The sequence below is a fragment of the Benincasa hispida genome, chromosome 3 (assembly GCF_027475165.1).
Source record: "Benincasa hispida cultivar pf3 chromosome 3, pf3_genome.v1.1, whole genome shotgun sequence".
In the NCBI taxonomy this organism is placed as follows: domain Eukaryota; kingdom Viridiplantae; phylum Streptophyta; class Magnoliopsida; order Cucurbitales; family Cucurbitaceae; genus Benincasa; species Benincasa hispida.
This window is the reverse complement of record NC_143480.1, coordinates 7,705,703-7,719,315: the sequence shown is the minus strand read 5'-3', so window position 1 is coordinate 7,719,315 and position 13,613 is coordinate 7,705,703. Positions and strand designations below refer to the sequence as shown.

General features: G+C 31.5%; 1 long non-coding RNA gene across 1 annotated transcript; it reads right to left on the bottom strand.

Moving 5' to 3' along the window:
* Nucleotides 1-12,460: 12,460 nt before the first annotated feature.
* Nucleotides 12,461-13,257, bottom strand: LOC120072836 (uncharacterized). The gene is made up of 2 exons (XR_005480607.2): nucleotides 12,832-13,257; nucleotides 12,461-12,745 (listed from the first exon to the last, which is right to left on the bottom strand). It is a non-coding gene; the product is annotated as an uncharacterized LOC120072836 (long non-coding RNA).
* Between the last annotated feature and the right edge of the window lie 356 nt (nucleotides 13,258-13,613).

The following is a 13,613-nucleotide window of genomic DNA, read 5'->3' as shown; positions in this document are numbered from 1 at the left end:
GGTTGCACCCCTCTAGTCCAATCTTACGTTTATGTTAATGGTTGATGTTGGATGCGACTCTGGCCCTACTGACTGCATAACCAGCTAATCATCAGATGGGCTAGTTTCCGCTTAAGTCCTCATCTTTCTATCAGGGCGGAGAAATTTACGTTAGTGATGTTGGATGCGACTCTGGCCCTACTGACTACATGACCCGCTAATCATCAGATGGGTTAGTTTCCACCTAAGTCTTCATCTTCCTACTAGGGCGGAGAAATTTACGTTAGAAGCATAACCGACCACCACATGTTATTATATATTTTCGGTCCCAATCATATGTTTTCAGAACATGTTGCATGTGATTGTGCATTTGGTCACTACCCTATGTGAGAACTACTTATTGGGTATATTATATACTCATCCTATTTTTATAGACTTTGTAGGTAAGGACACAGCGTAGGTGGTAGAACTGGACGTCGCTCAAATGGCCAACCATCAAACTCACTATTATAGGCATATGCATTTTTGTATCACTACCTAGTGTTTTATGAATCCTGGTGTTTTGTAAAATAAACTTTTTATATAGTTTTTTACCTAATTAATAAAATCTTAGATATGTTCTTTTGAGATTTTCATCAAAACTCATCTCATAATATAAAAGTCTAAGCATGCATGTCGTAGCGGTCGGACCATAATATGTAAGGAACCGATCGTTACAAGTTATGTGGATTATAATGGTTTATATTTGAAGTGTCGACTATAATAATTTATAATAGTTTAGTTTGTGTTTGGGTGTATGTTATCATAGTTCGTGTTTAGATTTTTTTTTACTATTTTTTTTTATAATCACATTTTTATGCTTCATTATTTATAATTATACTAAAACTACAAAATAGGGTCAAAATTGAAACTTTTCGATTTTTTTTTCTGTAATTACATTTTTATACTCTAATTTAATAAAGGAGTTTGATTATAATTTTTATGCTTCGTTTTTTATATTAAAACTAAAAAAAAAAAAAAAAGACAATGTTGAAACTTGTTTTAGTTATATTTTTATAATTTAATTAAAGAAAGAATTCTAGAACAATTTTTAAATTTTTGTAATCTTCATTAGTTAATTACACTAAAATTTTAATATGTTGTTGAAAAGCAAGAAGATAATTTGGTGAACAACAAAAGAAAGAAGTAGATAATAACTATTTACTTGAGAGTTGATAATTTTGTAAAATAAAGAACTAAAGCGTGATTCGATATACATACAACCGAAGAATCACAACAATAACAACTCAAATCTTAATTTGCAAAATTCAATTAAAAAGGGTAAATACTTCTCACTATTAAAATTTTCTATGGTGTTTAGAAAATAATTAACAAAGAATAATTTGAAACTTGAAACTATATTAGAATCATACATCAAGAGTATTAGTTTCTCTGTAAAGGAAGTTTTTAGGAAGTATTTGAAGAAAGTCAAGTCATTAAATGAAAAGCTTTCACAAAAGCAAAAACAACAAACATAAATGAAAGACAAAGACAGATAGATATGATAAAGAGGACAAAATCATAGTTTTTGGATAATAACTCTGAGAAAGAAGGCAGATTAGGAGCACTATAGCACTCATTTTTCGGTTATTTGAGATATCCGAGAAGAAGAAACAAGATAAAGTATAAAAGAACAAAGTGGAAAATAAAGATGATATAAGATTTGAAAAAAATACAAAAAAGGAAGAAAAAATCAAAACAATTAGGATAATATGAGATTTGAAAAAAAAAAAAAAGAAAAGAAAAGAAAAGAAGAAAAGGAAATTTGAGATAAAGTGAGATTTGACAAATAGATTTGATCTTGTATGAAGATCCAAACAAATTGGGGATTTTCTAAGTTATAAGAAGATTGGTGTATTATAAATATCATAAAAATAAATGTATAATACTTAGTGTCTTAAAAGTCATGTGCTATTTTTCATATTGTCCATATGTCTTGTAATAATCCATGTTTGGTATCCATGTAAGTCCACATTATCACTTTGCCTATAAATAGCGATATTTGGTGGATCTTACAATTATACATATTTGTGAGAATAAAAATAAAATTTCTTATATTTCCTATTTCCATGAAATCATATTTTCTATTTCTATTATTCCTATTTCCATAAAATTATAATTTTAGTTATTTTTAATTTAGTTATTTATAAGTTTAATTATATATATATATATATTTTTTCCCGTATCCGCTGTGCTCCTCATTTTCACAATACATTATCAGCACGAGCCCCTGTTGCTTCCATTCTTGAAGGTAGGTCGTTTTTTTCTCTTTATTATAATTAATAAATTAAATATTATTTTGCATATCTAGTACATATTAACTTTCTAATATAAATACAATATTTTGTGATAGTGTTGCCATGACAAACCTTACAAAATTAGAGTTTGCAGCCCTTGACATTAATGACAATAATTATTTGTCATTGGTACTTCATGCCGAAATTCACCTGGATGCTATGAACTTGGGAGAAACAATTAAAGAATGAAATACGACATCCAACCAAGACAAAGCAAAAGCTATGATTTTCCTTCGTCATCATCTTCACGAGGGATTAAAACTAGAGTATCTTACAATAAAAGATCCCAGTATCTTGTGAAAAAATTTGAAAGAAATGTATGATCATTAAAAGACAGATATTCTTCCTAAAGCTCGTTTATGAGTGGATGAATTTGAGGCTACAAGATTTTAAATCAATAAGTGATTACAATTCCGCATTATTTAAAATCAATTCAAAATTGTTGTTATGCGGAGAAAAAATTATTGATGTTGATATGTTAGATAAGACATTTTCTACATTTCATGTCTCGAATATGCTCCTGCAACAGCAATATCGAGAGAAAAGTTTTAAACAGTATTCTAAATTAGTTTCACATCTTCTCGTGGCCGAACAAAATAACGAGTTATTGATAAAAAATCATGAATCTCGACCGACTAGAATGACACCATTCCTAAAGTAAATGCTGTGAATTTTAATAATAATCGTGGTCAGGTCGAGGTCGAGGTCGAGGTCGTGGATGCGGTCGAGATCATGACCATGGTAGAGGAAGAAATAATAATTATTTTTGTGGTAGTTGTTTTAATCATTCAAATTTCAAAAGAACCACACAAAATGATGATCACAAAGGAAAAGCTCCACAAGATAAGAGTTAAAAAATGTTGAAAATAAATGTTTCGGATGCAGAATGACTGGGTATTAGTCACGTACATATCATACGTCAAAACACTTAGTTGACCTCTATCAAGCCTCCCTGAAGGAAAAAGGTAAAAATGTGGAATAAAATTTTGCATACCAGGATAATGATATATTTGACCTATCCCATATGAAAAATTTGGATGTAGCAAACTTTTTTGAATCTCTTAAAGAGAAGAATGGCGCAGTTGATGGAACATCAAATATTTCTTTTGATTTTGAGAATACCTAGAATTAATGTTGTTGTTTTCTTTTATCTATCTTCATGTTTTTTTTAGTAATTTTTGTATATTTTAAGTGTTGTTTTTTTTTTTTTATTGTAATTATTTTCTTTTAATGAAGAAATATGGATCATTTTCATAAGTTGAGTGTTTCAAAAATGAGTAAAGAAGATCCATGTCTGGCAAACCGTGTAACTACACACACAATACTTACAAATGAAAAATACTTTTTCAAATTGACAATGTTGAAAACAAAAGTAAATATAATATCAAGTTCTACAAACTTGATCGAAGATTTTGGGAAAAAAAATATTATTTTTCTTAGAAGAATAAAATTTACAATTGACAATGCATTGTTCTCTAGTCAATCAAAGAGAAGTCTTCTAAGTTTTTAAAGATATACGTTGCAATGGTGATCATATTGAGACTAACAGTAAGAATAATATGGAATATCTATATATTATCTCTATGTCTCAAATGAAAAACGTATATTGAAAAAATTGTTTGATTTATCTTCTAGATTGTATTATACTTATATACGAATAATTGAAACATATGAAACAATGAACCTATAATAATGAGGAGAATTATTGAATCCAGATATATTTATAATTTGGCATGACCGATTGGGCCATCCAGAATCTATAATGATGAGGAGAACTTTTGAAAATTCAAATGGACACCCAATGAAGAACTAGAAGATTCTTCAATATATTAAATTATCATGTGATGCTTGCTCTCAAAGAAAATTAATAATTAGACCATCACTAGCTAAAGTGGGGATTGAATCACCTACATTTTTAGAATAAATTCATGATAATATATGGGGATCTATTAACCCACCAAGTGGACCATTTAGATATTTTATGGTATTAATAGATGCATCAAGTATATGGTCACATGTGTGCTTATTATCAAGTTGAAATCTTGTATTTGCAAGATTACTTGCTCAAATAAGTAAGTTAAGAGCACAATTTTCTGATTATACAATTAAGACCATTTGTCTTGATAATGCTGGTGAATTTACATCCCAAGCTTTTGATAATTATCGTATGTCAATTTGGATAAGTGTTGAATATCTTGTAGCTCATGTTCATACACAAAATGGTTTAGCATAATCATTTCTAAAACGTTTGCAATTAATTGTAAGACCAATTAATTGCAAGACCATTACTTATAAGAGCTAAGCTTCCTTCACCTGTATGAGGACATGCTATTTTGCATTCAGCGTCACTTTTATGTATTAGGTCAGTAGCTTATCATAAGTACTCACCATCATAATTAGCTTACGGTCATGAGCCAAATATTTCCAATTTGAGAATTTTTAGGTGTGCAGTATATGTTCCATTTGCTCCACCACAATGCACTAAGATGAGTCCTTAAAGGAGGTTGGGAATATATGTTGGATATGATTCTCCATCAATTATTAAATCTTTTAAATCCCTGACGGGTGATGTATTTACTGCACGATTTGTTGATTGTCATTTTATTGAGACAAATTTTCCAACATTAGGAGGAGGAATTAAGAAAATTGAAAAAATAAATTACATGGAATGCATCATTATTATCTCATTTAGATAAAATCACAGGAATTAAGAAAATTTTCCAAGATAGTGATTTCTTTATAAAAACACACGATTTGTTGTTTCAATTCATATAGTGATCTTTGTAAATTTATTGAAAACCATTCCTGAGAATTTGATGTATATGTTTCAGGTACCTTAAATCCTTATGGGATTCTCATATAAATATCATTATCAAGAGATCCACATAAATATGCTGTGATTACATCCATAAGATGCATATCCAGACTTTCATACATAGTCAAGTTAATTTAATATCTTAGTATAATTGTACCACTATTGGAGAATATATCTCCTCACAATTCAATACCAGGTTTTTGTGAAAAACTTTCTACAACTAGTCTTGCTTTGTGTCTTGTGACCTCATTATTTTCATTTCTTTTTCTCACAAATACCCATTTGTATCCCACGGGTTTGATACCTTCTGGTGTTTGGACTACTGGTCTAAAAACCTGCCGTTTTGAATGTGAGTTTAATTCTGCCTCAATTGCTTCTTTTTACTGAAGCCAATCTTTTCTATGTTGACATTCTTCAACAGATTTTGGTTTCGGATCCTCATTTTCAGATATAATATCAAGAGCAATATTATATGCAAAATTACTGTCAATAATTACATTAGTTCGATTCCATCTTTTTCTTATCATAACATAGTTTATTGAAATCTCATTATTATCTTTAGGTATTTCACCTTCCTCACTAGTCATATCGATGATTTCTTCATAGGTATTTACATCCTCAACTAAGTCTTTTTCACTATTAATTATTTTCTGTTTTCGAGGATTTTACAAAATTACTACGATTTTTAGGACATAAAATCCAACATTGGATGGTTTATTTAGGGCGAATGTGGTACAATCACCTGAGTGAATATTTATTAAAAGAATGATATCAAAATAATCCAATATATCCATGTGTTTTTATAAAGAAATCACTATCAAGATTTTCTATTATAACTGTATATGTCAATGACTTGAATATAATTGAAACTCCTGAATGTTGAATTTTATGTCCTAAAACTCGTAGTTTGTAAATTAATAAACATATTCTGTTTTGTTTTTCGATAAAGTTGTCATTGAAATTGTAATCTTGAATTCAATAAACTACGGTCCTGAGGATATTTAATGTAGTTTGAACTTTATGTAATGACATAAATATGGATCAAGTTCAAATATATAGCCAAAATGGTCTATCGTATATGAATAAGGTTGGGCGCCTTATTCTATGGACACTATGGATGCGGCTCACTTTGTAGTTAGTACAAACAATGTGATCCTGAATCGTTCATATAGAGATATGTGAGTGGGGGCATCCTATGCAATGAGTTTGCATAAGACTGAACCATGAAATAATCACTTTTTACGTTCTAAATGCCATTTTATGTATAAAACTGACTATTTCGTTAATTGATGACCTAGGTAACCTAATCTTAATCATGAGCTAACTATGAACTCTTGTTCACTCGGAATTATCTTTAGATCTGCATAGGTGAGGACAACTCATCATCCTGGCCCAATAAGCCTCCCATTTTAGGAGTAAGATCGGGTGTATAGCTAGGAACATAGGGTGCAAGACGGAATTCACTCCTACTCGTTATAGGGATAGTAGATAGGTTGTTCTCTTTAGTACTGAATCTAGGTCTTGAACAAGGGGTCCCACCCTCTCCTTGGCCCGAGAGGGATTCGGTTTATAAGTTGGACCTTAAACCAATTGTTCATTAGAGGATTAGTAGAACTTAAGGAACAAGATGTAGTCTTGGGGGTAAAATGGTTTTTATGACCCAGCCGAGATTACGAACAACTTGTGAAGGATTAGCTTACTAATCATGGTTATATCAAATGGACATAAATATATCTATAGTGAGGGGAGTGAACCTACGGGACTATGGTGGAATGACCCGTTAGTTAACGAATGTTGATTAGCTCCATCTAAAGAGTTTAGCTAGCTAATCTCGGATCGTTGGAGCCCATGATCTGTTGTTCCATTAGATTCTCCTATTAGCTCATATGCGGATTCATGCTCGAAAGATCAAAATTAGTCAACACGGAAAAAATCATAAAAAGTTAAAATGTTGACTTTTTGGTCAAAGTTTGACTTTGACCAAATGACTATTTTGCCGTTTGACTAAAGTTAGTGGGATAATCCAAACTTTTGTTGGATAATTCCACTAACAAAATAGGGAGCTAGGTGTTGGCTTATAGTGGAGACATTAAGTCCATTATGATAGTGGATTATAGGTGTTGGGTATTTATGGATTTGGTTCATGCAATTGTTGTATGGTTTTCTTTCTATAATTTGGGCTTTTCAATTTAGTTGAAAAGGTTTTGCCAATTTTGCCAAATTGTTTTCTAAAATTAGGCTAAAAAAAGGAAAACCCAAAACTAAAATTTCATCTTATTTTTCCATATCTTTCTCTCTCGATTTTCTTCATCCACCGGGTCCCACAACCCGATTCTGAGTCCAGAGGATAGTAGGTCAACTCTAGTGGTTGTCCGGAAGAGTTCGGGTCGAGATTCAGCGAGGAAAAGCGGTTTTCGGGAGCTACAAAAGTAATTTTAATTACTGTTTTTCCTTCAATTGTATGCATCTTTTCTTTTAAATTAAAAGCAATTAGAGTATAATTAGGTCTTAACTCCGCTGCGTATGTCTCGTGTTCCATCACTGAAGAGCTTTCAAAGGCAATAGAATATCTTAATAAAGAATTAGAGATGAAAGATCTCGAAAAAAAAATCTTGCCTTGGTTTGAAAATTGAGCATTTAGCAGATAGGATATTTATTCTTCAATCAACTAATACAGGAAAAATTTTGAAAAGATTTTATATGGACAAAACACATCCATTAAATATTCTAGTGGAAGTCTATTAATTTAATATAAAGAAAGATATATTTCAACCTCGAGAAGAAAATGAATAACTTCTTGGTCCTGAAATACCATATCTTAGTATAATTGGTACACTTATGTATTGCTAATAATACAAGACCAGATATTGCATTTTTAGTAAATTTATTAGCTAGAAATAGTTTTTCTCCTACAAAAAGACATTGGAATGGAATTAAGCATATACTCCGTTATCTCTAAGAAACAATCAATATGAGCTTGTCTTATTCAAATGAATCAAATTTTGATTTAGTTGGTTATGCAGATTCTGGAGATTTATCTGATCCATACAAAGCTAGATCTCAAATAGGTTATCTGTTCACTTGTGGAGAAATTGCTATATCATGGCGATCGATGAAACATACCACAACGGCTATTTTCTCAAATCATACTGAAATTCTTGCAATTCACAAGGCTAGTTGAGAATGTGTATGGCTAAGGTCAATGACTCAGTACATTCGTGAAACGTGTGGCTTGTCTTCTAATAAAAATCTTCCAACAATATTATACGAAGACAACACAACTTGCATAGCCCAAATCAAAAAAGGATATATTAAAGAAGATAGAACAAAACATGATTCATCAAAGTTTTTTTACACTCATGATCTTGAAGGAAATGGCGACATCACTGTACAACAAATTTATTCAAAGGATAATCTGGCAGACTTATTTACAAAGGTATTACCAATCGCAACTTTTGAAAATTTGGTGCACAACATTGGGATGCGGTGACTCAGAGATCTCAAGTGATGTTTTTGTGAGGGGAGTAAATATATTATATTTTTTTGGGAGTATGTATTATATGAAGCATGTATTATTTTTCCTTCACTAGGATTTTTTTCCCATTGGGTTTTTCCTAGTAAGGTTTTAACGAGGCATATTTCATATATATATATATATATATATATATGTATGTATATATATGGGCATCTAAGGGGGAGTATTATAAATATCACAAAAATAGAAGCCCAATGCTTAGTGTCCTAAAAGCCATGTGTCATTTTTCATGTTGTCCATGTGTCTTGTAATAATTCATGCTTGGTGTCCATGTAATTTTTTCGGTGTAAAGTAGGTGCCGTTAATTCTATCTACCCAAAACAAATGAAATTTATTTAAACTCTAACTACAACTAGAACTAACACGTAGTAATAGTGAAAGTAAGAGGTCGATCCCAAAAGAATCACAAATAATCGGCCTAAAAATTGACTATTTGAATTTCTAAATGCAAAAGATTAAATGGGGGGTTGTTTGTTTTAAAAACTAAAAGAAACTAACTAAGCAAAAGACAAGAATTGATATAGAAAATTAATTGATGAGAGAAATAAGAAAGAGATTGTGAGATAAAATTCAATAGAAATGAAATCTTGGGATTTTATATAACTAGGCAATTCTATCATTGAGTTAATAAAAAATCATGCAATTAGATTATTCAATAGTTCATTAAGAATAAATTCCTAATGCCCTGATTAGCTAATTTCACAATTAACCCTAATCTAGGTCTTAATTGCTTCCTAAAGACATTTCACAACTAATCCCTAAAATGCATTGAACTCATGGTTTTTCTTAACTATTCCAATATTGAAATCAAAAGACTGAAAATTCAAGATTGATTACATGAATATTCTGAATTAATAAATTCTTTAAAGAAAAGAGGAAAAGAAGTCCACATTTTCTATCAAGACTACTAACTCTTGTAACTAAAATTACAATTTTGTTATAGAACCATGTAATTTTTGCATACAAAAATTGATTAATCTTGATTCATTACTTCAATCTTAATCAATTTTATTCTAAATCTCAGCAAGAACAATCAAAAGAAAGTAATTACATGAAAGAAAGTTCAAGAAAAGTTTCAAGAAAATGCCTAATCACATAGTACCCCAAGAAAAAGATATACCTACTCATGGAGGTTGAAGTTCTTTAAGCATTCCATTGATAGTTGCATATTGATACAAGTCTAAGTACAAATCGACTCAATCTCATAGAAAATTATAAGAATTGCTCTTGGAAATCGTAATCTCTCTCTAAAAAATGGGTTTTTCTTCTTCTGAGTTTTTCTCTCAAGAAAATGATGGATTTTCTGAAAAATGATTTCTCTCCCTCTTCGCTAAAGAACTGAACTCATTTATACCAGTGGGAAGTCATCCCGAAGCGCGCAGATGGATCGTGTCAAAATCTGGAAAGAAGAACGAGCGCATCGAGTTTTTCTATTTAATACTCACTCCTCGAAACTTGACGGTCGATACTCGATCCTCAACGGTCTGGATGTTCTTCACTAGATTGCATTAACTCGATGCAAGATGAATCAGACAGAACTCGATAACTCGATAGAAGATGGTTGGATACTCATTAGTTTTTTACTTGATGCTTTTTTACAGTATTATGCTAAATACTTGATCTTGATGCTCCAATAGCCTTACTCGATGCTTTCCTGAGTGTTTACTCGACTCCCTTCAGTTTATTGCTTTTCTTGGACATTTTTATCTTTTTGGCACAATTTTCTTATAATGACTCCAAAATACTTTGGGGATCGTTTAATTCTACAAAATTAGCAATTAAAGCAAATAATTAACATAAATTTGAAGGAATTAACATAGAAAATATACATCCTTTAAAAACCTAATATAAATTCACATCCTACTTGCCATTTTGCCTATAAATAGTGGCATTTTGTAGATTTTAAAATTATGCACATTGGCAAGAATAAAAAGAAATTTTCATATATTTCATATTTCATAAAATCATATTTTATATTTCAATTATTCCTATTTCCATAAAATTATAATTTTAGTTATTTATAAGTTTAGTTATATATTTATTATTATTATTATATTATTATTATAATATATATATATATATATATTATATTTTCTCCATATTTGTTGTGCTTTATGTGCTCCTCATTTTCACAACATGGTGTAATATAACATAAGAAGGACATTTTAGGATTAACCTAAAAAGCTTTAGGTGCAAGAAAGGTGTTTTATTATAAATTTTTATGATTTCTAATTTTTGCTAAATTTTTAAATGATACTTTACTTAATGCTATTAGATCAAATTTTCTAAATACAAATATCTTTTTTTCTTTATTTTTTTAGTATATATAGTTTTTTTTTTTAATATGATATAAACATTGAAACTTATCTTCTATTTGACATCGACGAATCCACTTAGGGGCACGGATACGTGCCCTCCTCAAATTATCAATTTTTGTATTTTTAATACAAATTTCGAGTTCTTTTTAACAATATATATATCAAAATTTAATATAATATTTAAAATCCATGGGTAGAGCAGTGACAAGGGCACTCTTAGATACTATTGGTTCTAGATTCGATTCTTATATTTTTACACTTTAAAAATGTATTTTGTTGATCATGCATGTGTATTGCACATGTAGTGTAGTCTATAGGTGTAACGACCCGACTCCCTAGGACTCAAGCTAGGCCGTTACTTAACACATGCATGCATGGAACTTAAAACGATACTCTTTTATAGTGAAATAAATACTAAATAAATAAAAAAAATTTAAAAGATCTCCATTAAATTCAAGTATTAGAAATCAAATGATAGAGTATCCATAAATCATAAACGAAAATAGATAGGTCTGCAAACAAATCTTAACAGTAAGTTTCCAAATAACAAAACCGAAAATTAAAAACATAAAAGAATTCTTAAAATATGAGCGGAAGCATTAAAATTGATCCCAATGGCTCGATCATGGATTCCGGTTGTCATTCATTAGCGTGTCCCTGCTCTTACTTGAAACATCAACATGAGAAAGTATGAATATAAAACATTCAATAATTAAGCCCACTACTAGGGTCAGGCTAGGCATCTATGTCCTCTAGATTCCTACCTCTGGTGGAATGTAAGCACTCCCCTAGTCCTCATGGGACACATATATACATGGATATCTGAATTTCATCCTACTGTAGTTAAGTATACCCATTACCTCTAATAAGTCCCATAGGACCCACAACCTCTGATGAACCTCGAAGGAAACACCACCTCTAGTGAATTCCGAAGGAAACATAACCTCTGGTGAATCCTAGAGGAAAACACCACCTCTAGTGGATCCCGAAGGAAACACAAACTTTAGTGGATCCCAATGGAAACCACCATCTTTAGTGTATTTCGAAGGACACATAACCTCTGGTGAATCCTGAAGGAAAACACCACAGTGAATTCCAAAGGAAACACAATCTCTGGTGAATCCCGAAGGACATACAACCTCTAGTGAGTATCTAACTAATAGTGAGGACACTATCACGATTTCCACATCATAAGTATCATAACATGGTTCTATAACATACATATACATCTCATCATCATAGTTCCATATCATACATATACATCTCATCATCATAGTTCCATAACATAAATATACATCTCATCATCCTCAGATTCAGAAAAAATCTCAAAGAATAAAATGTACTTAAATCATTCCAGCATTTAATCCTCTTTCATATATATCTAGTTCGTGTAACTCACTCAGGGAAATCATATGTAACAATCAATCTAATAAACAACTTCAATACAACATGCTTAATATTGCATGGCACGAGGTAGTTCCAGTAGTACGATTACTTATCTTGATGTCGAGATTCATAGTTAATCAGGCAACCAAAATAATATAGCAACTCAAGGTAGCAATCCTAACATAGGAATACAACCATTCAATTTCAACCCAAACAACTAACTGTAAATCCTTAGATCTAAATCCAAAATACCAAAACCAACCCAACCCGCAAAGATTACTAAAATTTAAATGCCCAAAAGCTTACCCAAAGGTGAAACCACTTCCAACTTTTCTTAACGGTGGCCTTTTGACTTCCAAACTTCTCTAACACTTGACTTCAAAATCCAAACAAAGGCGTATCAAAATAGTGAAGCAACACCATAGCCAATAGATTTACTCAAGGAAAGGAACACCCCCTTACCCAAAATAGATCCAACGGCAACCACGACGGCGGGGCTGGGCGACGCTGGAAAGACACGACTGGCTAGATGGAGGAGCGGCGATGGACAACTAGAGCTCGCCGGCGAGCAGCGCGCGGCTGGGGTAGTTGGTTAGGCGACGCGAGTGCGGGAAAAGCTCTCAAACGACGCTGGGTAAACGGATCTAGCGCACGGAGAAGACCAGCTGGTGGCATGGCTGGGGCTGAGGCAAGACCGTCGACGGCGAAGGGGCTGGTTAGCGAGGAGGTGCTAGGTCGAAGGTCAGAGAGTGGGGGTTGGTCTCGAACGACGCACTGAAGAAAAGAAAACTAGGGGTGGCGGCTTGGGAAACGTGAAGGGGTGAGGGAGAGAAGGAAATTTATATAGATAATAAAAAGAATAATATATAAAATAAAATATTTTATTTTATTTTATCATATCTCCTTTTGTATTATTTTATTCTTTCCCTTCAAATTTTGTTTTTAATCCCTCTTTCCTTTTTAAATCTTCCATTCAAAAGATTTTAACCAATCCCCTTCCGTAATGGAATTAATTACTGACATTAATTTCAAATTAAAAAATTGGGTGACATAAAAAGTCCAATTCCCACAACTTTCCTCTAATTAACCAATTAAATTGAAACTTCCCTTTCTCAATAATTGAACCTCAGTAGTCCAATTAAATTTCCGAAATTAAAAAATGATCTTGAATATTACAAAATACTAAAATTACATTACGAACAAAATTTTGGGATGTTATATTCTTTCCTCCTTAAAGAACTTTC